The sequence below is a fragment of the Lepus europaeus genome, chromosome X, assembly GCF_033115175.1.
Source record: "Lepus europaeus isolate LE1 chromosome X, mLepTim1.pri, whole genome shotgun sequence".
Lineage (NCBI taxonomy): Eukaryota > Metazoa > Chordata > Mammalia > Lagomorpha > Leporidae > Lepus > Lepus europaeus.
In genome coordinates, this window is record NC_084850.1 from 125,262,477 (window position 1) to 125,286,611 (window position 24,135).

A 24,135-nucleotide genomic window follows, 5' to 3' on the forward strand; every position below is an offset into this window, starting at 1 on the left:
TCCACATTTGTCTAAAGTTCTCTTATGAGTTACTATAGGTTTAGTTTGAATAGCCTGCCACCCCCCCCCCCGCCATTTTATATGATCCACTTGTGTTACATTTGCACGAATAACTGAATGTCATGTCTTACTTGTCCAAACCTCAACTGGATTACTCTAATAGCCTCCTAACTTGTCTCCTTGTTTCTACTCTTAATTTCCTATAGTCTAGCAGCCAGAATTATCCCTTTAAAATATACCTATCACTTTCTAATCCAAACTCTTCAATGATTTACCATCATGCTTAAAATTAAATGTAGTCATTACAATTGCCTACATGAACCAGTCTAGCTACCTCTATGATATCATTTCTACTGCTTTTCCTCTTTGACTCTTTTGGTCTCCTTGCATTTCCTCAACCACATCAGGAACACTCCCTCCTCAGAGTCTATGTACTTCCTATTCCTTCTTCTTCAGGTACTCTTCCTGCAGATACCTACATGGCTTATTACTCCATCACTTTTTCTGGATCTCTGCTCAAATGCCAATTTCTTAGGGGACCCTAGTTTGACATCCTATGTGAATTAGCATCCTCCCCTTGCCAAAGCCAATCTGTTTTTATTCTCTTACCCTGCTTTTGTTTTTCTGTTTTGACCTCTGACATTATATGTATTTATGTGTTTATGTGCTGCTTGTCTGCCACTGTTGAATGTAAGCACTCTAGAGGGAAGAGACTTTGTTTCTTTTATTTACTGTTTTATTCCCAGAGCTGAGAACATTTGCTTAGCACATAGTGGTTCCTATTTTTTATATAAAAGGAACACACTTCATATATACAGTTTTTTTTGACAGGCAGAGTTAGAGAGAGACAGAGAGAAAGGTCTTCCTTCCATTGGTTCACCCCTCAAATGGCCACTACGGCCGGCGCTGCACCAATCCAAAGCCAGGAGCCAGGTGCTTCCTCCCAGTCTCCCATCTGGGTGCAGGACCTAAGCAGTTGGGCCATCCTCCACTGCCCTCCCAGGCCACAGCAGAGAGATAGACTGGAAGAGGAGCAACTGGGACAGAATCCAGTGCCCCGACTGGGACTAGAACCCCGGGTGCCAGCGCTTCAGGTGGAGGATTAGCCAAGTGAGCCATGGAGCCCGCCCATATATACAGTTTTAAGAACATAATGATACTTCTCACTCTACCCTCCCTCCCCCTCCTTATTTTTATTTTAATTTTCATAATGATATACTTTCAGTTTTCTTTATAATCACAAACTTAACACTCCACTAAAATAAATACAGAATTCAACAAGCAGTAAGTAGAAAAACCACTGTTCCTCAAGAGTATAGACAAGGGCCATGAACAATAATCAAATCTCAAAATGTCAGTTTCACTCATTTATATTGTCTTTTTTGTACTCTGTATATTAGTTACCATGAATCAGGAAAAACATGATATTTTTCTTTTTGATGACTGCTTATTTCACTAAGCATAATGGTCTTTAGTTGCATCCATTTTTTTGTGAAAGACATATTTCTTTTTTATGGCTAAGTAGTAGTCCATAGTGTATATATATCACAATTTCTTTATCCAGTCATCCATTGATAGATATGTAGGTTGATTGCATATCTTAGCTTTTGTGAATGGAGCTGCAGTAAGCATGGGGGTACAGATAATTCTTTCATATGCTGATTTCTTTTTGGTAAATTCCCAGGAGTGGGATGGCTGGGTCATATGGTAGATCTATTTCAATTTCTGAGGAATTCTCCATTTTGTCTTTTTAAGAACCCTTTATTTTTGAGAGGGAGACAGAGCAAGTAAGCATTCGCATCATTGGTTCACCTCCTAAATGCCCTCAAAGGCAAGGGCTGGCCTTAGCTGAAGCTGGGAGCTGGGAGCTGGGAGCTGGGACTCAATCCAGGTCTCCCACGTAGATGACAGGTACCACTTGAGTCATCACTGCTGCCTCCCAGGGTCTGCATTAGCAGGAAGCTGGAGCCAGGATCTGGGTATTGGATTCACTTTAATTGGGTCATGGCATCTTCTTAAAATAATGATTTACTTATTTATTTGAAAATCAGTTATATATATAGAGAGATGGATGGATAGAGGGAGGTAAACACACACACGTACACACAGGGGGAGAGAGACAGAGAGAGAGAGAGAGAGAGAGAGAGAGAGAGAGAGAGCGAGAGAGAGATCTTCCATCTGGTGGTTCACTCCCCAGATGGTCACAATGGCCAGGGCTGCTGCAGGCTGAAATCAGGAGGCAGGAGCTTCATCTAGGTCTCCCACATCAGTGGCAGGGGCCTAAACATTTGGCCCATCTTCCACTGCTTTTCCTAGGTGGTTAGCAGGGAGCTGGATTGGAAGTATAACAGCTGGGACATGAATTTGTGTCCATATGGGATGCCAGTGCTACACACAGCGGCTTTACCTGCTAAGCCATAATGCCAGCCCCAGGCCATGGCATATTAAGGGGCATCTTCACCACTAAGCTAAACACCTATCCCCCATCTTGTTCTTAATAAATATTTGTTAATGGAGAAAAGGCACTGAGCTTTGTAATCCATGTAACGTAAAAGTAAGTAAGACTTGGAATCATGGTATGCTGATAAAATATTTAACAACTAGTTTTTCAGGGTGAAAATAAAGCCAGAATTAGTAGCATTTGCTTATTTCCACAATGTAATCATGCCCAGCACCCCTCATCTCAAACCACCAACTTGACATCATTGAATGTAGAGTTGGAAAAAGATGCACATTTGGTTCTCAAGGGCTATTACAAACTGCTTTCAGCAATCCTACATGGAATTTAGTGGGAGAGATAAGGTATACTTAAAGATACTCACAATCCATGACAAAACAGAGTAAGTGTTGAGAGAAATGAGTAAATCAAAAGGTCTGAGAATTTAAAGAAGGGTACTCTTTTTTTCCTTCCTGGATGTTTGCACATTGGTGCAAAGACTAGTCTTCAGTGTGTTGGGAACTTAAAAATTTCTCAGTTTACCCTGAGCAAAGGGAGACTGCTATTTTATGCAGGGGAATCATGCTAGGATTTCTGGAGCAAGTGCCACTTGAACAGAGCCCTTAAGGAAGTGAGAGGGCAAGGCATGTGAGTATCTGCAGGAAGAGCAAAGAAATGAAGTGGGGCCCTTGGAAAATGATTTTCCATAACTACATTAGCTAGGCTAGTTTTACTATGAGTAAAACAGCATTAATTCTATATATATATATAATAAGAAAAATATAATATCTCACATTTTAAAAAGCTCAGAGGTAGGAGCATAGGGCTGGCTCAGTTATGCCATCAGGAACCCTCACTTTCCATCTTCCTGTACTTGCACCCTCAGTATGCTAGCTTTTCCCTTGAGATTTGCTCTCCTGATAGTACCAAGATGGCTGCCTTAATTTCCTGGAGTATATACAGACACAGCAACATCCACTAGAAGAGAAATGTTTCCTCATGGTTCTGGGGCTGTTTAGTATGAAAAAGTTCAATTTTTCAGAGAAACAGAACAATATAAAAATAACCTGGGGCCGGCACTGTGGCATAGTGGGCTAAGCCTCTGCCTGCAGTACTGGCATCCCATATGGGGGCTGGGTCGGGTCCCAGCTGCTCCACTTCTGATCCAGCTTTCCACTATGGCCTGGTAAAGCAATAGAAGATGGCTCAAGTCCTTCGGCCCCCACACTCATGTGGGAGACCTGGAAAAAGCCTCTGACTCCTGGCTTCGAATCAGCCCAGCTCTGGCTGTTGCGGCCAACTGGGGAGTGAACCAGCTGATGGAAGACTTTCTCTCTCTCTCTGCCTCTGCCTCTCTGTAACTCTGCCAAATAAATAAATAAATCTTTTTTAAAAAAGAGAAATAACCTATATCTAAAATGTAGATGTAATCATTGTTAACATTTCTTTAAAGATTTATTTATTTTATTAGAGAGACAGGATTACTGGGGAGAAGGGAACCAGAGAGATCTTCCCTCCACTGGTTCACTCCCCAGAAAGGCATAAGTGGCCAGAGCTAGGCTGGTCTGAGGCCAGGAGCCTGGAGCTTCTTCCAGGTCTCCCACGTGGTTGTAGGGGCCCAAATACTCTGCTGTTTTCCCAGGCATTTCAGCAGGGAGCTGGATCAGAAGTGGAGCAGGTGGGACTTGAACTGGTGCCCACATGCGGTGCTGGCCCCACAGGCAGTGGTTTTACCCGCTATAGCACCAGCCCCCATTGTTAACAGTTTGATAATTTTTGGTGAATAATTTTAAAGTAATTATTGATATCATGAAAATAAGATATTTAGAATACATATCTGAAAGTGGTAGTTCCCTAACTAATCACATTATGATTATCAGACCTAAAAGTGAATAATTATCCCTTAATATCAACTAATGCTCCAGTCTGTATTCAAACATTAAAATTTTTCCCAAAATCTCTTTTTTGCATTTAAAATTTTTTTTATTGTTTGTCTTGTCATACTTTTGTGGTTATTTCTACTGAAATGTTTGTTTTAAAGATTTATTTATTTATTTGAAAGAGTTACACAGAGAGAAGGAAAGGCAGAGAAAGAGAGAGAGTGAGTGAGAGAGAGGCAGAGAAAGTTTTCCATCCACTGGTTCACTCCCTAGTTGGCCACAGTGTCCAGAGCTACGCTGATCAGAAGCCAGGAGACAAGAGCCTCCTCCAGGTCTTCCACGTGGGTGCAGGGTCCAAGGACTTGAGCCATCCTTTATTGCTTTCCCAGGCCATAGCAGAGAGCTGGATCGGAAGTGGAGTAGCCGGGGCTTGAAGGGGTGCCCGTATGGAATGCCGGCACTGCAGGTGGCAGCCTCATCTGCTATGCCACAGCGCTGGCCCCCTGAAATGTTTTTTGATTTTACAAGATGTATAAAGTAAATGATATTAATATTTTGGCATATTTTTATGTTTGCCTTTTAATTTTATTTTTTGGCACGCAAGATCCAGCCAAGCATTATGAATCACATATCATTATTATATGTTCTAAATCTCCTTTCTTTTTTTAAGATTTATTTTATTTATTTCGAAGACAGAGTTACTGAGAGAGGTGGAGCCAGAGAGAGAGGTCTTTCATCTGCTGGTTCACTCTTCAAATGACTACAATGGCCAGTGCTGAGCTCATCTGAAGTTAGGAACCAGGAGCTTTTTCAGGGTATCCCATGCGGGTGCAGGTCCTTGGGCCATCTTCTGCTTTCCCAGGCCATAGCAGAGAGCTGGATTGAAAGTGGAGCAGCCAGGACTTGAATTGGTGCCCATATGGGACGCTGGCACTAAAGGCTGGGACTTTACCCCACTGTGCCACAGCACTAACCCATATCTTTAATCTTGATTCTAGAATATTTTCCCCCTCCTTTCCCATAAAATTGAATTATTAAAGGTCCCAGTCTTTGTTTCCTTGAAGTATTTCTCTGACCTCTGTGTTTCCTATAAACTGTATGTTAGATGTAAACAAAGTATAGAATTCATATTAAACGTTTTTGGAAGGAATACTGTTGATTTTGTGTGCTATCACATTATGTTTAAGAGTCATGTAATGTCTGTTTGCCTCATTTTTAGTGGTGTTAAAACCAATCATGTAGCGATGTCAAAATAAGTAATTTCAGCCCAAGCTCTCTATTATAAAATAGCATTGTATTACATTTTCCCTCCTTGCAATGAGTAGATAATTTTGAGGTTGATACTTTGGCACAGATGAAACTCTGTAGTTTCCCATTAACCTTTTTACCTCATGGTTTTAGTTTCCAATGAAGATATCTGCCTGAATCAAATTATTTCATTAGAGTTTACAAAATGATATTTATTAGCTGAAATTCTTGCAGAAAAGAAAGCAACCAACTTTTTGCTTCTATCAGGTTAATATGAAATTCCATTTGTAGTAGTAAGGCAAAATCATTGATTATGTCTTAAACTTTAATTGCCAAGTTTTGGAGTAAGGTTTTGGTGTAGTGATAATGATTAAATTTGACTTTATTTTTTAGAATTTTTAAAAATGATTTATTTATTTGAATGTCAGAATTACACAGAAAAAGAAGGAGAGGTAGAGAGAAAGGAGGGAGGGAGGGGAGAGGCAGAGGGAGAAGGAGGGAAGGAGGGAGGGGGAGAGAGAGAGAGAGAGAGTGTTTTCCATCCGCTGGTTCACTCCCCAGTTGGCTGCAAGGGCCGGAGCTGCGCCAATCCAAAGCCAGGAACCAGGAGCCTCTTCCAGGTCTCCTACGTAGCTGCAGGTTCCCAAGCACTTGGGCCATCTTCCACTGCTTTCCCAGGCCATAGCAGAGAGCTGGATCAGAAGTGAGGCAGCCGAGACTGGAACTGGTGCCCATATGGAATGCTGGCACCGTAGGAGGCGGCTTTACCCACTACGCCACAGTGCCGGCCCCTAGAATATTATTTTTAACTCAAGGTTTTCTAACATTTAAAGTGTTTCATCTAATTAAAGTCCTTATCCTTTTGATACTGAAGTTGTCCCAACTTTGATTGAGGGGAGGCCCTTCCTGTTGGCTATATATCCTTTGAATATGACTTCATTCATCTTTGAAAGCTTGTTTAATTTCTGACAAAACAGGATGTGCCAGGCTTTCTTTGCACAGTCTCTGTTTACCTTGTACATTGTTTGAAATTACACATTTCTTCCAGGAGCTGCAGAGTGCTTCTCATTAAGAATGAAGAAACTCTTCCCAGAAGCTCCCCAGCCTACTTCCATTTTCATTTCATTTGATTTCATTTCATTTGATTTCATTTCATTGATCACTGCCAGTTACACGCCAATTCCTAAAACACTACCTGGTTAGAGGAATGAGATGTCTATGATTTGGTGAAGCACATGCTATTTAGAGAAGGGTTTTATGAGTATACATTTTATCAGAAAGGATAACGATATGGTAGACAAAGTGGACTAAGTAGTTTATGGTTAGCAAATCCAGTGGTTTTTTCTTGGATTAATTGAAGTCACAAGTTACCAGTTTATCAACTTGTATTGTGAACTCTTTGTGTGGATAACTACTCACAGTAATTTATACAGAGGTTTCTTATTCAGGAGTGGATATCCTATGTTTACTTGGTAAGAAACAGGAATTGGATGAATTTGAAGAATACTCCCATCAGGTTTTGTAGCTGGTTGTAAAAGTACTTTGGTATGTCTAACCATAACCTAACAGAATTAGGGCATTCTGTTTCTAGAAATATTTCTAATAAACACTGACACCCAACATTTTAGATTAAGGCACTCATGGATTGGAGTGCCAGCTTTTCTACCTGCTGGCTATTTATGACCTAGTCTCTCTGAGCCTCAGTTCCTGCATCTGTAAAGCAGAAAGAATAAAATGTGTTTCAGCAACTAACTTGAGGCTTAACTGATAAAGCATCTAACCCAATGCATACCTTGTATTCAGTAACCATTAATTTTAATCACAGCCCTATTCCTCCATCCCTTTTCAATTTTCATGGTTTTCTGTCACTGTGCAGTTCCTCATTTCAGAGAATTTGGTTTCCAAGAATGTAGGTAATCTCTCAGTAGTTACATTTTAGATTGTATTTTAGGGAAGAACCCAAGCCCCTTTATGGGATTTAGAAAATCACTCTCTTTTATCAGCAACCAATGACTTTAGAAGTTATCTTTTAGATGAGTTATCTGTCTTTTCTATGCTAGCCCTTTTATTTTATTTTATAGGCTAGCTCTGATTAACTGTTATCTCAGAAGGGATATTTTCCAACCTTTCCCCAAATTCAGGAGCACAGCTGTTGGGAGCCTTCTTCCTTTAACATACTGAATAAAAATGACTCCCAGAAAGAGGTTTCTAATAGTGCAACACATCCAAGTTGACAAAGGAAGCAACATAGAGCTCCCTTCTCTTAATGCATTTGGTAATTGCCCTTCACAGCTTTAGACATTCATGGGAAAGTGAATGTGCAATCAGCCTTGATTATCTGAAGCAAATTCTCATCTGCATCAACTTTGCCCCTGTCCCTTTTCTCTAATCTCACCTGCTGATTGACCAGTTCACTGTTCATTAGCAGTTTTAGAAAGATGGGCAGAAAAGAAAAAGGTTGTTACATTTTAATCAATCTGCTTCAGTTAAAAAAAGTCAGTTCATATAAAATGGCTTCATCAGAGTGGAGGAGAGAGATGAGATGAAAGAGATAACTAAAATTATGCCTTTTCATATATTATTTGTTGATTTGATATAATTCATGATTCCCCATACCTAATGATTGGGGCAAATTTAGAGCTGTCACTATGTTTATTTTAAAGTGTTATATAGAATGATCTCAATTGTGTGTGTGTGTATGTGTGTGTGTGAAGAGAAAGAGGGGGAGAGACAAAACATCAAAATTTAATAGTGAATTTTTCTGGTAATGGAACTTTTTCATTTTTCAGTATTTTTAGAATTATCTCCAATGAGCCTCTATTACTTTTATAATAAGAATAAAAGATATTATGACAATTTTATTAAAGTGCACTTGGAAAGGTGAAGAACAAATGGTTGCAATGATTTAAAATTTTTAAGTGTATCTTAACTACAGTTTGAAGCTCTTATAAGATTGACTAGGCAGTGCTCCTTTAGGAAGCCCATTAAATTACCTGGAGCAGACACAAGGGATATGTTAACAACCAAAGTAGCTGAGAATTTGATAATTTAGTATTGGCCTCAGAAATGTTTCTTGGCCGGCGCCACAGCTCACTTGGCGCTGGCACCCCAGGTTCTAGTCCCAGTCGGGGCGCCAGATTCTGTCCCAGTTGCTCCTCTTCTAGTCCAGCTCTCTGCTGTGGCCCGGGATGGTAGTGGAGGATGGCCCAGGTCCTTGGGCCCTGCACCCGCATGGGAGACCAGAAGGAGGTGCCTGGCTCCTGGCTTCAGATCGGCGCAGCGTACCAGCCCTAGCGGCCATTTGGGGGGTGAACCAGCAGAAGGAAGACCTTTCTCTCTGTCTCTCTCTCTCTCACTGTCTAACTCTGCCTGTCAAAAAAAAAGTTTCTTTAGGTTGGATTTTTGGTCAATAATTCTGAGTCCTTTCAATCCCAAGGGTTCCATTCAGCCTTCATAGCAACCTTTTTAGGAGACAGACTTTGGGAATCTAAGGGTTAATATTTTTTTATGGCTGCTCATTTGCCTTTTAGAGTTCCAGACATTTAGAATTGTGTCTCTTAGCCTATCTTCCTCTAGAAGCAGACCCTGAAGCAAAGATTCTGGTATAGATAATTTGAAAGTGGATCCCAGGATGTCTTGGCAGAGGACTGGGGAAATGAGATAGGGAAGAGAAGGCTGTGTTGTCAGGCCAGTTAGCACCATGGGTAACTGGAACATAATTCCACTTGGTACACTGAGAACCAGTTAATGATACATGTTTCAGAGCGATCCCACCCAGTCATCCACCAAGGGCTGCTTCTGGGTGCATCGGCTTCCTGCCACTTCCACACAGAGTGGACTCTCGTAGCCAGAGAAAGCTCTCGGGTGTTGGGCTGCAGGAGCTGGCAGTTGACAGTGAACCAGGTGTTCACAATGGTAAGGCTTGAGGTGATACAGCCAGCTTCTGACATGACTGCTACACTTACCCTTTCCTAGGACATTGTAGTGTCTTGTCTGCCTGGGAACAGAAGCAATGGAGTGTTTCCCTGCTTGGAAATGAGGCCCTTGTTACAAACAAAAATGTCTGTTTTGTAACAAATGCCAATAAAGAGCACACTGTTGTGCTGATCACTACTGTGAGTAACTGGAGCTCAATCCTGTTCTGGGCATCTGAGATAATATAAAACATGCCTCGGAGTTATCCCACCCAAAGGGCAAGGAAGCTTAGGGTCTTTAGCCTCCAATTCCATCTTTCCTGCTTGAGAACTGCTGCTGGGGTAACTAGCTCCCTGGTGCTTTCTGCCTCAGCTCACATAGACTGAGAGAAAGGACTCAGGCTGAAAGCTGCAGGTGCTGCCAGTGGGACACAGTAGGCATGTCTAGGAAGGGTCAGAGCCAGAGCGATAGGGTCAGGCAACTGGCTGCTATCTGCCAGCAGTGTGGCCTGGAGAGCAGTTATGACAGTTGTCCCTGTGTAGGCAGGGAGGAGGAAGTAACTTTCTGTCTGATTTGCCCAAGCTCTGATGGTACCCATGGCTGAGCTTCCATGGACGGCAGGATGGTAGCAGAAGGATAGCAGAGTGCAGAGCCCACATGAAGTACCCCTTAGAAACATTCTGACTCAAAGGAGGCATTGGAGAGGGATTAGAAAGCTGTAACACTATATTATAGTTCAATTTTGTGTCCAGTGGCTAATATGGCTTGGGCAGTCCAGATTCTGAGAGGTTATTAGTGCTGAAAGGAACACTGGCATCAATTTCCTCCATACAGGGCCCTGCTGCCCCTTCTGTACTGCTGTGTGGACTGTGAGTTGTTTAGGTCCATCTTTTCTGTTATTGGATGTCGAATGGAGCTGGGTCAAGGATTCCAGATAGTGTAAGAGCTGTAAAGATGTGTTGCTTAGTAGAGCATCTGTAAGACGATTGAAACATTTTTATTGCCAAGATTCACTCACTTTTAATATTTCTAGTACATAACAGTATGCTAGTAATGTGTATCTTTCATAGTCTCTTTCCTGTATTCTAGTTAGTATCTTATTCATATGCTTGTTGATTACTGCTACAGGGACTTTGGTAAAAGCTCAGTAACTTCAGCCAGCCTAGCTTTTCTGTCCAGCTACGCTGTCAGTACAGGACAAATTTTGGCGCCAAGCTAATTTCATGCATATGTTTCAACTTATGTATAATGGTTTAATAGAACACATGTTTCCTTTAATGACATTAAAAAGTCTTTCTTCTATTTAATATGTGATTTTATTTTCTCTACAGGAAAAAATCCTTCTTACGCCTCCCCTAAAGAACACAGGTATCATTTTGTAATAATTATAATGATAATTCTCCAAAACTAATATTTTATAACCTTTGCTGGAAACCATTTTGTTTCATTAATCAGTTAACTGATTGACCAAGTCATTGTATCAACAAGTACACATTGAGCTCCTACTGCATGCCCTTCTGTGTGCTCAATGCTTGAGATACAACAACTAGCAAAATAGACATGCGCCACATCTTCTTGGAGAGGTGGGAGGGGAGAGTGGCTGCAACACCTGTGTAGCAAATGCAGCTCAGGTGCCTACTTCAGAAATTTAAATGAGAGTGAGACAGCTGGTTAAGCTCTAAGCTCAGCTCTGTTTTGTCAGTCCCTGCTTCACTCCAAGCTCCTTTATCTTGTTTTGTTATCCCTCCGTCTGTCTGGGAGGAATTTTCTGGGCTGCCTCTTCCTTCCTATGGCTGGGTTCCCCTGGCGCTGGCTCTTGTCACACAGCCAGTTCTTCTTGAAGATTGTGGAGAGAATGTCACCTTGTTTTCTCCCCTAAACTCTCTTTATATATTTAGAAATCCAAGGTGATTTACGGCAGTGATTCATACCCTGCAGTTCTGGAACTGAATGGCTGAACTTCAGGAGCATACAGGCAAGGATCGGGCTGAACCCCTCAAATTCAGACCTCTAGTTATCTTAAGCACTTAGGAATTATGCATTCAAGCAATGCTTTCTTTTTTGTAGTTTACTTGGTGTGTGAGCAGGGGGGTAAAAGTCTGATAGGTGTCATGGGCTAGAAGAGGCTGTGAAGAATTTCTGATAACCCTCCCTGAACCTTCTGACAGCAAAGCTGATTTGCATCTGAGCTTGTAGTTTTGTGGCTGTGGGATGCATCAAATTTGTGCTTATTTAATTCCCCTCTTTACACGTGACTCCTTTGTGTACCTTCGGATTTGGTCTGTTCCCTGCAGAAGAGATTTGACCATTTTTATTTTATCTATTTATTTGAGAGGCATAGAGAGAAGGAGCTGTTATCCATTGGTTTGCTCCCCAAATGCCCACAACAGCAGAAGCTGGGGAGAGCTGAAGCCAGGAGCTGGGAACTCAATCCATATGAGTGGCAGAGAGTCATTACTTGACCCATAACCTGCTGTCTCCCAGGGTCTGAATTGGCAAGATGCTGGAGTCAGGAGCTGAAGCTGGGAATTGAACCCAGGCACTCTGATGTGGGACATGGGACTCTTAATTGCTTGGTTAAATGCCCACTCCAAGACTTGACTATTTTTAACTAGTTGGCTTTAGGCACGCTGTTGTTTTGCTTTGAGTTTGTTGGTTGGGTAAATTAACTTAGAAAAGCTGTGGAGAGAAACATTTAAGGGAGGATTTTTAGGGAGAAACTAGGACTTGATTCACTGTTCCCAGGCTGATGTTAATGCAATTGAATTTCTTGGAGTCACATTCCTGAATGTGTCTCTCTCCTGTCAGCATATTGTTAAGTACAGATGGTGCAAAACAAAGAGAGAGAGAGTTTTTCTATTATTTGTTCAGAAGAGTGAGAAAAAATGCATTTTCACAGAAAGAAGAAATTGAATTTAAAAATATATTAAGAATAAAATGGCATAGAATTTCAGCAAAGAAAATATCCACTAGATGGGCAGACCACATACTCACAATAGTATAATTAATTTACTAGCCATTCATGTTGTTAGCCCAGACTGATTAACCATGACAAGAGATTTAACACAGAACCATTCAGAGTGCCCTACTTATAGAAGAAAAAAGGAGACACATTTGCCAATTAAAGTGTTGCCTCAAATATTAGTTTTTTCATAAAGATTCCCTTTTCAAGGAGGAGATGTTTGAGGCCAAGAACCCAAATAAAATAAATATGAAATGGTGTATTGTGCTATCTTGCTCCTGGGTGGTTGGTGTATCTGCTTCAAATTAAGGGTATGGTGTCATGGAAACAGCTTGTTCATTTGGAAAGCTGCTGCTGCTCTGTGGGAAGGCAAAGGACCAGTATGTGCAAGTGTGTATGTATTTAACATTCCCTATCCCCCCTCAGCAAAACAAATACCCATTCCTGCCAGGAAATGTGGAATTATGTGGAAGGGTGAGACTTCTTTTTTACTTTTGGCATGAGAGTTTTAGGACAGCGCATTACAAATCATCTGGAGAATAATGTTAAAGTGGAGATTCTTATTCTGTGAGCCTCCTGGTAGGGGCTGAGATTCTGCATTTGACATTTGGTTGGGGGATTATACCATTTTAGTCCTTGGAAAAAGAAGTGCTCCAGAGTTTTTATCGATTTGGCTGAATACTACAATTATCTTCTTCTTTGGCTAGCGTGAATTAATGTTTGGTCAGAAGTTTCGAAGTCTTAGTTTTAAATCACTGTTTTTGCTGATGCTGCTTTCTCTGGCAGTTTTAACTTTTGTCTAGAGTTAACATGTTTTGGCAAATAAAAGAAGGTAAAAAATGCACGCATATTTAATATACTGTTTTGGGCATTCTTTGCAGACTATAACATTGCACTGGAGTTTGGAGATTTGGAAGGAAAACAGTTTGCAGTGTCCACCTCTTAGATGAAGCCAAAAAGCCTTATAGGAGATCTGGTAAGAGCTGTGTGTCTTCAACACAAAGGCAGTTTGGGTATGCTCCCTGTAATGGGTTGAATAGTGTTCTCCAGAAAATCACATTCACCCAGAACCTCAGAATGTGGTCTTATTTGAAACTGGGATCCTTGCAGATGTAATTAGTCAGAATGAGGTCATACTGGATTAGGATGAGCTCTACTCTAATGAGTGGTTTCTTTATAAGAAGAGAGGTTGGAGATACACACAGACATGGAAGGAAGAAGGCTATGTGATAATAGAGGTCAAGACTGGGGTCATGCAGCTGCCACCCAAGCGTCTCCATTACCAGCATCCACTAGAAGCTAGGAAGAGGCTTGAAGGATTCTTTAGAGACTTCCTAGGAAATAAAGCCCTGCTGACATCTTGATTTCAGACTTCTGGCCTTAAGAACTGTGAAACTGTGAGGGAATGAGTTTTAAGCCACCCAAGTTTTTGTGGTAAATGTTACAGCAACTCAAAGAAACCAGGATACCCACCATAACATAGTGAGATGCACAAAAATCTGGTATCATTAAGGTTGAATAAAATGTGTTCTTTCCTTGAGATGTACAGATACATCATCTACTAAGGGAAGTATATGACTTTCACTCTACTGAGTCATAAATTTAAGTCCCTCAGTAAATTTAAGGATCATTTGTTTTCTTGTAATTTTTTAATAGTTTGTGGTTAAGTACATGATTCTAATCACCACTATGAAATAATAATGACAGTGTAGTGCATCTTTTATTTGGCTTACTTCAGATCCTTAAGTTATACTTCAGGCACTTTATAAAGTTTGCGTATCCCTTATCTAAAATGCTTGGGACCAGAAATGTTTCAGACTAGGATTTTTTAGATTTTGGAATATTTGCATATGCATAACAAGATATCTTGGGAATGTGACCCAAGTCTTAACATGAAATTCATTTATGTTGTATGTGTATTTATACACATAGCTTGAAGACAGTATTATACAATTTTTAGTGCACCTGTGTTTTTCTTTTCAACTTTTATTTAATAAATATAAATTTCCAAAGTACAACTTTTGAATTATAGCAGCTTCCCCCCCATAACCTCCCTCCCACCTGCAACCATCCATCTCCTACTCCCTCTCCCATCCCATTCTTCATCGTGATTCATTTTCAATTATCTTTATATACAGAAGATCAACTTAGTATATACTAAGTAAAGATTTCAACAGTTTGCACCCACACAGACACTCAAAGTATACAGTACTGTTGAGTAGTAGTTTTCCCATTAATTCTCATAGTACAACACATTAAGGGCAGAGGTTCTACATGGGGAGCAGGTGCACAGTGACTTCCGTTGTTGATTTAACAATTGACACTCTTATTTATGACGTCAGTAATCACCCGAGGCTCTTGTCATGAGGTGCCAAGGCTATGGAAGCCTCTTGAGTTCACCAACTCTGATCTTATTTAGAAAAGGCCATACTCAAAGTGGAAGTTCTCTCCTCCCTTCAGAGAAAGGTACCTCCTTCTTTGATGGCCTGTTCTTTCTGCTGGGATCTCACTCACGGAGATCTTTCATTTAGGTTTTTTGTTTTGTTTTGTTTTGTTTTGTTTTGTATTTTTTGCCACAGTGTCTTGGCTTTCCATGCCTGAGAAACTCTCATGGGCCTTTTAGCCACATCTGAATGCCTTACGGGCTGATTCTGAGGCCAGAGTGCTGTTTATGCACCTGTGGGTTTTTTTTTTTTTTTGACAGATAGAATTATAGACAGTGGGAGAGAGAGAAAGGTCTTCCTTCCATTGGTTCACTCCCCAAATGGCTGCCACGGTCCTCTGAGAAGGACCTCTGCCTATCTGAAGCAAAGAGCCAGGTTCTTCTTCCTGGTCACCCATGCGGATGCAGGAGCACAAGCACTTGGGCCATCCTCCACTGCCCTCCCAGACCACAGCAGAGAGCTGGACTGGAAGAGGAGCCACTGGGACTAGAACCGGTGTCCATATGGGATGCTGGCTCCGCAGGCAGAGGATTAACCAAGTGAGCCACGGTGCTTGCCCTTGCACCTGTGTTTTGATTGCAATCTGTCATGTGGGATCAGGTGTGGAATTTGTCACTTGTGGTGTTCAGGTTGGCACCCCAAAATTTCAGATTTTGATAATTTGAGGTTTCAGATTTTGGGTTTAAGAATGCTCAGCCTGTAATTGTTGTGCAGTTGATTTCTGTGTGAATCATCCTAATTCCTTATATTCCTATGGGGCCATGGTCATGAGTTTGATTACCTGATAAAGCAGTTAGCTTACTTGGCCATAGACTGCTCAGTTAGGCCTGGATAGTGTGCTTGAAAATATTGGTCAGAATTGGAATTAAGTAAAGATGTCTAGAACAAATTCAATATTCTAACAGACAAAACATTTCAAGGACAGAGCCTACTAAAAGTATGTTAGTGTTAACTTCTCATGCAAAGAACAAGATGGTGACAATGATGATATAAATGATGGTTGATCTAATACATATGTTTGAGCTAGTATTTTCACCCTCCATCAGCATTTACTTCATAGTTTGGAAAATTGAATTCTGTCTCAGGTTTGATCTCTGCCTATGCTAGATTTGTAGGCACAATTGAGATGACTTTGAAGTTATTAAGTTAATTATTAACACAGCTGGTTTGATTGTTGAGGATGGAATTAATTCCATGGGTTTTTATAGTTGCCTCAGATACAGCTTTGGGAATTCAAGGGAGATGTTGAAAATATTGCCTATTAATTTCTTTTAAGTATTGGAATCCTCTGCCAAATCCAACAAATTTGTTCAGGGTTTTGTGAGAATTTCTAGACAGGTGTAAACAACTTAACCTATAGGGTGTTTGTGTCAGTGCATATTTGTGATTGTGATTTTTATTCTAATTGAGGTTATGAAAAAAGATATTGAGAGCTATTTCCTCTTTGGCAAGTTGCTGTGCTCTCAAGAAAATAGTTTAGTAGAAAGGTGTTCTGGAAGGCAATGCTAAGTAGAGCCACTCTTTACAGTAATTGGTAAAGTGTCTCGGTAGAGGCAGGGGGGCAGGGAGATGAAACTTAGGCTTTTCCAGGGTTTGGGTAACAATTTTGTTCCCCTACAATGAAAGAAGGAAGTGGATTTATCTTAAAACTTAGGGGGGTTGTGAAAAGAATTTTGAAAATGCTCTGTCATAATGCAGCATTTCACAGTTTCTCAGAGGTTAAATAAGCTTCGCAGTAGGTTTAGTCAGGAAAAGAGGAATTTGGCAGAACACCAGCTGTTAATAAGATGCCCATCACCCTGGATACCCAGGATGTCTTATTTGGTGTCATTTATTATAGGGATGAGTACCTTCCCGAATATCTTTGCTATTTCTTATTTTCCTTCCATCAGGAAAAATTCCAGGAAACTTTCAAGAGAGAACCTGAAATACTATGCCCGCATGGTTTTTATTTGTTCTGTTTCTCCACATTGAGTTATTCGAGAAGAAGAAGGCTCAAAACGTTAGGATACTCATAGAAAGCAATTTCAACACTCTGCATATGCCAAACTGGGAATAGGGTTAAAATTAACACTTATTTGAGCACTTATCAAGTGCCAGTTGTGGCACTGGTGAATTCACCTATCCAGCAGCCCTTCTGACATAGGAATTGTAATTCCAGTTTCACTTTTAGGAAACCAAAGCTCAGAGATGATATATTTTGACCAAGATCACACAACTAAAAATAATTCAGGTTATGATGACTCCACAGTCCAAGTTTTATGCACTGCACTGTGTTACTTTTCCAAAGGCAAAGAAATAATAAAGTGTTGAGTCCAACCTCCATGTACATGAAGCATTTTCCTTTCAGCTCCTGAGAGGTGGTAGAACATGGTATTTAAATGGTATTATATATTGTATAAAGAACCAGGGAAGAGGAGCTGGTAGGCTCAAAACAAAAGGAAAAGATAGGGAGATGGGAAGTCTAGTTTCCTGGGTTGATTGTTTCATGCTGTATATATGTGTTGAAATATTGCACTGTATGTACTGATAAAATATACAGCTGTTACAGATTAAACAAAAAATTAATAAGATGAAAAAAGGTAGGTATGGATTTTTAAAAAAATTTTACATCAAAATAAACTTGCCTTAAAAACTAAAAGAAGTTTGGCCTGGAGCCAGGTTGCCAGGTTCAAACTTCACATCTGTTCCTTACTTGCTGTGTGCCCCATTTCTTCATCTATACAAAAAACAGTGATATTAGCACCTACCCATCAGGGTTGTAGTGAGTCTAGAATGAGCAGCTACAGTAGTGCGTGACAAATTATAGCAACTAAGCATTTATCAATAAGCTTCATTTTAACAGTATTTTATCAGCTGAGGAACTGCTTTGCCTGGCATGGCACAGCTAGAATGGAGAAACACAGATCAAATGAGTTTGATATGTTCAGGGCTCCTTCCAGTATATAGCAGGAGTCACTGAGAATTATGAAGGACACAATATACTCTTCTGAGTACCTGAAACATTTTTGTGATCTCTTGGAGACAAAAAATTATGCAACAGCTGTACTCTGGGATATGCAAATCCCAGAACCCATAACCAGAGGGCTATGATTTCTAGTTGTACCTCAGGAAGCTCATTATTGAGAAGGTCCTTCATGCTTTCTTACTTCTTGTTGTCCCTTAGCATCCTAACACACGGCTGCTTGTGTCCCTTCTCCCTGCCCCTCTCCTCTCTGATGCAAACCCTACAGATGATAAGGATTTGATTTCTGTGAATTAGCTGTGGTTTGGGTCTCTTTACATAGCTGCTGATGCTCATATCAGTTGCTGGGTAGTCAGGGCTTTGGGAAAGATGGCTGCCCTCGCACTGCTCATCAAGCCCCTTCTGACTGTTGGTTCTATTGTGAATGTGTGGTTGGGGGCATGGCATGGGATACTTTCCAAGTTTCTCACCACCACCACTACCACCACTATTTCCCCCTTTATCCTTTAGTGGACAAAGTTCACCTTTCCTTCCTATGGGGAGGGACCATAATTCATCCAAGCTACTTTAATACAAATCTCTCCAGTTTTTCTAGTGGAGTTTGAGTTGATGTCCTGGGCAGCCTCCAGATCTCTCTACTTGCCACCTGCCATAGCTTCTTCCTCTCCTCTGTTTCACTGAAATTTATAAAAATGGTGCCACAAAGAGACCTGTTCTCACTAGCCTTGTTTCCTTCTCACCTCTTGTGCACACACAGCCCTGAAACTTGGCTCATGCTTCATCTTCTCCATCTGTCACTTAGAATTTTAGCATACTCTCATAAGAGCATTTTCAGGGCTCTCTGTATTTCTGACTAAGACAAAGATTAAAACCAGCATTTTTTGAACCCCTATCAAGTTTTGAATGTGTTGGTAAATGCATATATCCCAGCAGCTCTATGAAACATGGATTATGATTTTCACCTGCACCTTACTCCTTGAAGGGTCATTTCAAACTCCACTTCTGCCACTGGGTTGATCTCTCTGTATGAACTGCCCATTTTGCATCTATTATATAGATCCTGTGGCTAACACTTAGCATCTTTACCATATAGCCTCTCAATATAGTACATCTAGATTTTGGTAAATCTAGATGTTGAATTCTTACAGGGAACATTCACTCTTCCTGCCTGTGAGGTTTTCTGCTGCGATTATGCTCAGCCCATGTGTGCAGGGCAAGTGAATTCCCTAGGAGGTCATCATGGGTTGGAAAGTTGGTGGATAAATTCCGCAACTTCTTCATGCTTTGGGAGGGTATTTCCGAGTCACGATCTACAGTAGATTGCAGAGCTCCTTAGTAGGATTGAGTTGCAATTGCTCACTATAGTAACCTGCTCAGTCTTGCACCCTAAACTGGCTTCTTTCCCTTCCCTGGCTTATTTCTAGTCTCTCCTACTTATCACAGCTTCCTGGGATCATTTTCCAAAGTACTTAAACTTGAATCCTTGTCTCCGGGCCTGCATATACAAGAATCTGATTCAAGATAGATCCTTAAGATTTTTAAAAAGTATTTATTTTATCCAAGAGGGAGAGGGAGATGAGGAGACAGAAATATTTCTTATCTGCTGATTCTCTTCCCAAATGCCCACAATAGCCAGGGTTGGGCCAGGCCAAAGTGGGGGGCTAAGAACTCGATCTGGGTCTCCCACTTGGAAGGCAAGAACATAACTACTTGAGCCATCATCTGCTGCCTTCTAGGGTGTATATTAGCAGGAAGCTGGAATTAAAGCAGAGCTGGGACTTGAACCCAGGTACTCTGATATAGGATGCGGGTGTCCCAAGTGGCATCTTAACCACTTTACCAAATGCCCACTCCCAGATTCATTATTTTTAATGTGATTATTTGTTTTCCCTAAATTTGTTGTACCTTTTTAGAATGATGTGGGGGGAAACTGTTCCTTCTCAATTCAGCAGTATTCATGGAACACTTACTGTGTAGGAGACACTATGCACAATTACACAAAGGATTAAAAACTGAATGACATAGTTCTTGACCTTTAGAAATTGTAATATGAAAGTGAATTTTTAAATGCAGTTTCAACATTTCTTACAGTATATTCTCTTGGGTTTTAATTGATCTACTAAGTGAAACAAAGAGGATGATGACACATTGTCAACTATTCAGACTTAGAAGTATTAGGTGATCCTCTGAATAAAACGTATGTGTAATCCCACAGTGCTTTAGCATCCAGTGTCATTTTATCTCGTGTTCCTTTCTATTCTCTATCTATATTCATATATATTATAACAGATGGCAATCAAAGCAGAGATACAAATTTGAGTTCTGCTTTTAAAAGCTTACCACTCTACTATGTATGTTGCCATTTTAAAAATATTCTTCATAATTATGCTGAATAACTTCAAAGTACTACAATGAGCCAGTGTGTCATAAATTACCACTTTCATATTGTGGGACATTTAAATTATTTATATATTTTTACTATTATGTATAATGCTTAAATGAATTTCTGCAGATATGTAGCTTTTTTCCCTTATTGAAATACTTCCTTTTTATAAATTCTCAGGAGCAGTACTACTAGTCCCAAAGAAGCCAAATATTTTTGTAGCTCTTCTTGTTTCTTATAGTTTCATTCTTTGTAGTACCTAGAGCAGAGAGTGCTGGTTTTTGTTTTGTTTTGTTTTGTTTTGTTTGTTTTTTTGACAGGCAGAGTGGACAGTGAGAGAGAGAAACAGACAGACAGAAAGGTCTTCCTTTTTGCCGTTGGTTCACCCTCCAATGGCTGCCGTGGCCGGCGCGCTGCGGCTAGCGCACCACGCTGATCCGAAGCCAGGAGCCAGGTGCTTCTCCTGGTCTCCCATGGGGTGCAGGGCCCAAGGACTTGGGCCATCCTCCACTGCACTCCCTGGCCACAGCAGAGAGCTGGCCTGGAAGAGGGGCAACAGGGACAGAATCCGGTGCCCCGACTGGGACTAGAACCCAGTGTGCCAGCGCCGCAAGGTGGAGGATTAGCCTAGTGAGCCACGGCGCCAGCCGAGAGTGCTGTTTTAATCTACCTGTGAGGGAAGGTGGAGCGATGGAATAAAGATACTAGGTGTCCCTTAAAATGGTTTCCCTTTACCACAATAGTGTGGATTAGTGTAAGAGACCAAGTCATGATGGGGCCAGCGCTGTGGTACAGCGGGTTAACACCCTGGCCTGAAGCGCCGCCATCCCATATGGGTGCTGGTTCAAGTTCCAGCTGCTCCACTTCCGATCCAGCTCTGTGCTAAGACTTGGAAAAGCAGTGGAAGATGGCCCAAGTCCTTGGGCCCCTGCACCCTTGTGGGAGACCCGGAAGAAGCTCCTGGCTCCTGGCTTTGGATCAGCGCAGCTTTGGCTGTTGCGGCCAATTAGGGAGTGAACCAGTGGATGGAAGACCCCTCTCTCTCCCTGCCTCTCCTCTCTCAGTGTAACTCTGACTTTCAAATAAATAAATAAATCTTTTTAAAAAAGAGAGAGACCAGGTCATGGTCATGTTTTTCAGTCACCAAGAGTCTGCTCCTGAGGAGCTAAGATATAGGGCATCTGAATAAGACCATACTTTGGGTCTGGGAGCAAGAGTCCCAGTGCATTTGGTGCTGAGGTGTATGGAGTGCTTGCAAGTAGTATGAGACAGACAGATGGCAAAACTGCTGGCAAATTTTGACTAGAGTTTGCTCTTATCTATCTGTCTAGTCCCAGAGAACTAGTTCAGTCCAGCAGGAACACTTAGCAGCTGCCGACTGGTATAGAGTTGGGCTGTGATTTTACCATGTCACTGCCTGCTCTGCTGATCCCCAACTCACCTGTATTGTGCTGATTGCTGGTCAAGAGGAGAATTCTGAGTTATCCTTGCCTACTGGGCTGTAGACTGCTCTAGAAAATTTTTGATACCCCCCAACTCAGTGATTTTTAACATAAACAATGACAGGACGAATCAACAGTACAAGACAGTTTCTATCTACCTATTTAAGTCTTTAGTTATTTCATTGTTAGTTAAGAAGCACCATAAGCATTTTCCTGAGTGTATACCATGCACTAGTCATTGTTTCTGATGCTACGTATATAAAGATCAGTGAGACTTGGTACTAGCCCGTGGGTTAGTGCTATGTGACGCAATACTCCACTCAAACTGCCACAGGAATGCAGGAGAGGAAGAATGCAGAGTTAAAGCCCAAATTAGTTTTATAGTTCATTCCCTTGTGAATTTCAAGAAATATAGAAGGAGCACACTCCAGACCAAATTATGACTTGCTCTGCTCGCTCGCTCTCTCTCTCTCTCTCTCTCTCTATATATATATATATATATATATGGTATTTTCCCATTTGAAAACATTCCTTTAATAGTCCTAAATTCCACACCCAAACCTTTTTTTGTAAGCTCTTCCGTCAACACTTGACCCCAAACTTACTTATCCTGAGATATCTTAGTTATACTCTATCTAATTCTGATTCCTATAGAATTCTTTGTCTAGGATGATTATTCCTACACATAGCATTTCTTGGTATCTATGGTGGGCTGTTAGTTTATCTTGAATGTATTTAGATTTCGGCATATACAGCTGTATATATTTAATGCAAATTTTATTGAAATATAACATATATATAAGAGTACTTCAAAAAGTTTGCAAAAATGGAATTAAATGGTGTATTTATTTTTTAACGAGAAATTTTTAAATTTTTTTAAGATTTATTTATTTATTTATTTGAAAGGCAGAATTACAGAGAGGCAGAGAGAGAGACAGAGAAAGATAGACAGAGATTTTCCATCTGCTGGTTCACTCTCCAGATGACTGCAACAGCCAGAGCTGGGCAGCCGAAGCTAGGAGCCAGGAGCTTCTTCTAGGCCCCTCAAGTGGGTGTAGGGGCCCAAACATTTGGGCCATCTTCTGCTGCTTTCCCAGGCCATAACAGAGAGCTGGATTGGAAGTACAGAAGCCAAGATTCAAACTGGTGCCCATATGGGATGCCTGCACTGCAGGTGGTGGCTTTACTGCTATGCCACAACACTGGCCCCTGTATTTTGACAGAGTTTTCTTTTTTAGGGCTGAATAGTGTTCCATTGTATAGTTATACCACATTATCTTTTGTAAGATTTTATTTATTTGAGAGGTAGAGTTACAGACAGAGAGAGGAAAAGACAGAGAGAAAGGTCTTCCTTCCAGTAATTCACTTGCCAAATGGCTGCAGTGGCCAGAGTTGAACCGATACAAAGCCAGGAGCCAGGAACATCTTCTGGGTCTTCCATGTGGGTGAAGGGGTCCAAGCACTTGGGCCATCTTCTACTACCTTCCCAGGCCATAACAGAGAGCTGGATCAGAAGTGGAGCAGCTGGGACATGAACTGGTATCTGGTGCCACAGGTGGAGGCTTAGCATAATATGCCACAGTGCCAGCTCCATACCATATTATCATACCATATTATCTTTACACATACATCTGATGATGGACACCTTGGAAGGATAGAAGTAGTTTCAATAAAAAATTAGGGGGACCTGGGTGTGGTTCATTAATTGTGACAAATATATCATGCTAATATGAGATGTTCATATTCAGTGTATCTGGTTGTAGTTTATTGAATGTGGCAAATATTCATACTAATATAAGATGTTAATAGGGGAAGTTGTGTGTGGGATATATGATAACTGTACTTCATAATTTTTGTCATAAATTTAGAACTATTTTGAAATAGTTACAAGTTGTATTTATTTTGTTGTAAAAATGTTGAAAGTCATGCATTTTTTTTCATAACATACATGTTCATGAACTTTTTGAAGACTCCTCATATTCATAAAATTTCTATTTTTTTGCACCAAAATAAGCTTATCCTTTTTTTAAGAAAAGGATTTATTTATTTGAAAGTCAGAGTTACACAGAGAGGGAGAGAGAGAGAGAGCGAGCGAGAGAGGTCTTCCATCCGCTGGTTCACTCCCCAATGGGCTGCAATGGCCAGAGCTGAGCTGATCCAAAGCCAGGAACCAGGAGCTTCTTCTGGGTCTCCCACACGGGTGCAGGGGCCCAAGGACTTGGGTCACAGTCCACTGCTTTCCCAGGCCATAGCAGAAAGCCGGATTGGAAGTGGAGCAGCCGGGACTTGAACTGGCACCCATATGGGATACCGGCGCAGGCAGTGGCTTTATCCACTATGCCACAGCGCTGGCCCCTAAGCTTATCCTTTAATTCCATTTTCCATGAAGTTTTTGAAGTATCTTATATGGAAGAGGGCATATATAACTTACTTAATTTTCACAAAGTAGACATACCCTT

The 24,135-nt window shown here is 41.0% G+C and overlaps 1 long non-coding RNA gene across 2 annotated transcripts in view; it reads left to right on the forward strand.

Annotated features, from left to right (window-relative positions):
- LOC133753557 (uncharacterized) overlaps window positions 1-24,135 on the forward strand; it is a 207,655-nt gene that overhangs the window by 180,373 nt on the left and 3,147 nt on the right. Inside the window, exon 4 of one of the 2 annotated variants that reach the window (XR_009865073.1) lies at window positions 13,324-13,418. This is a non-coding gene — a long non-coding RNA (uncharacterized LOC133753557). Of the gene's footprint in view, window positions 1-10,811; window positions 10,854-13,323; window positions 13,419-24,135 lie in introns of those variants that run through there. The other variant, XR_009865074.1, reaches the window with a different exon arrangement.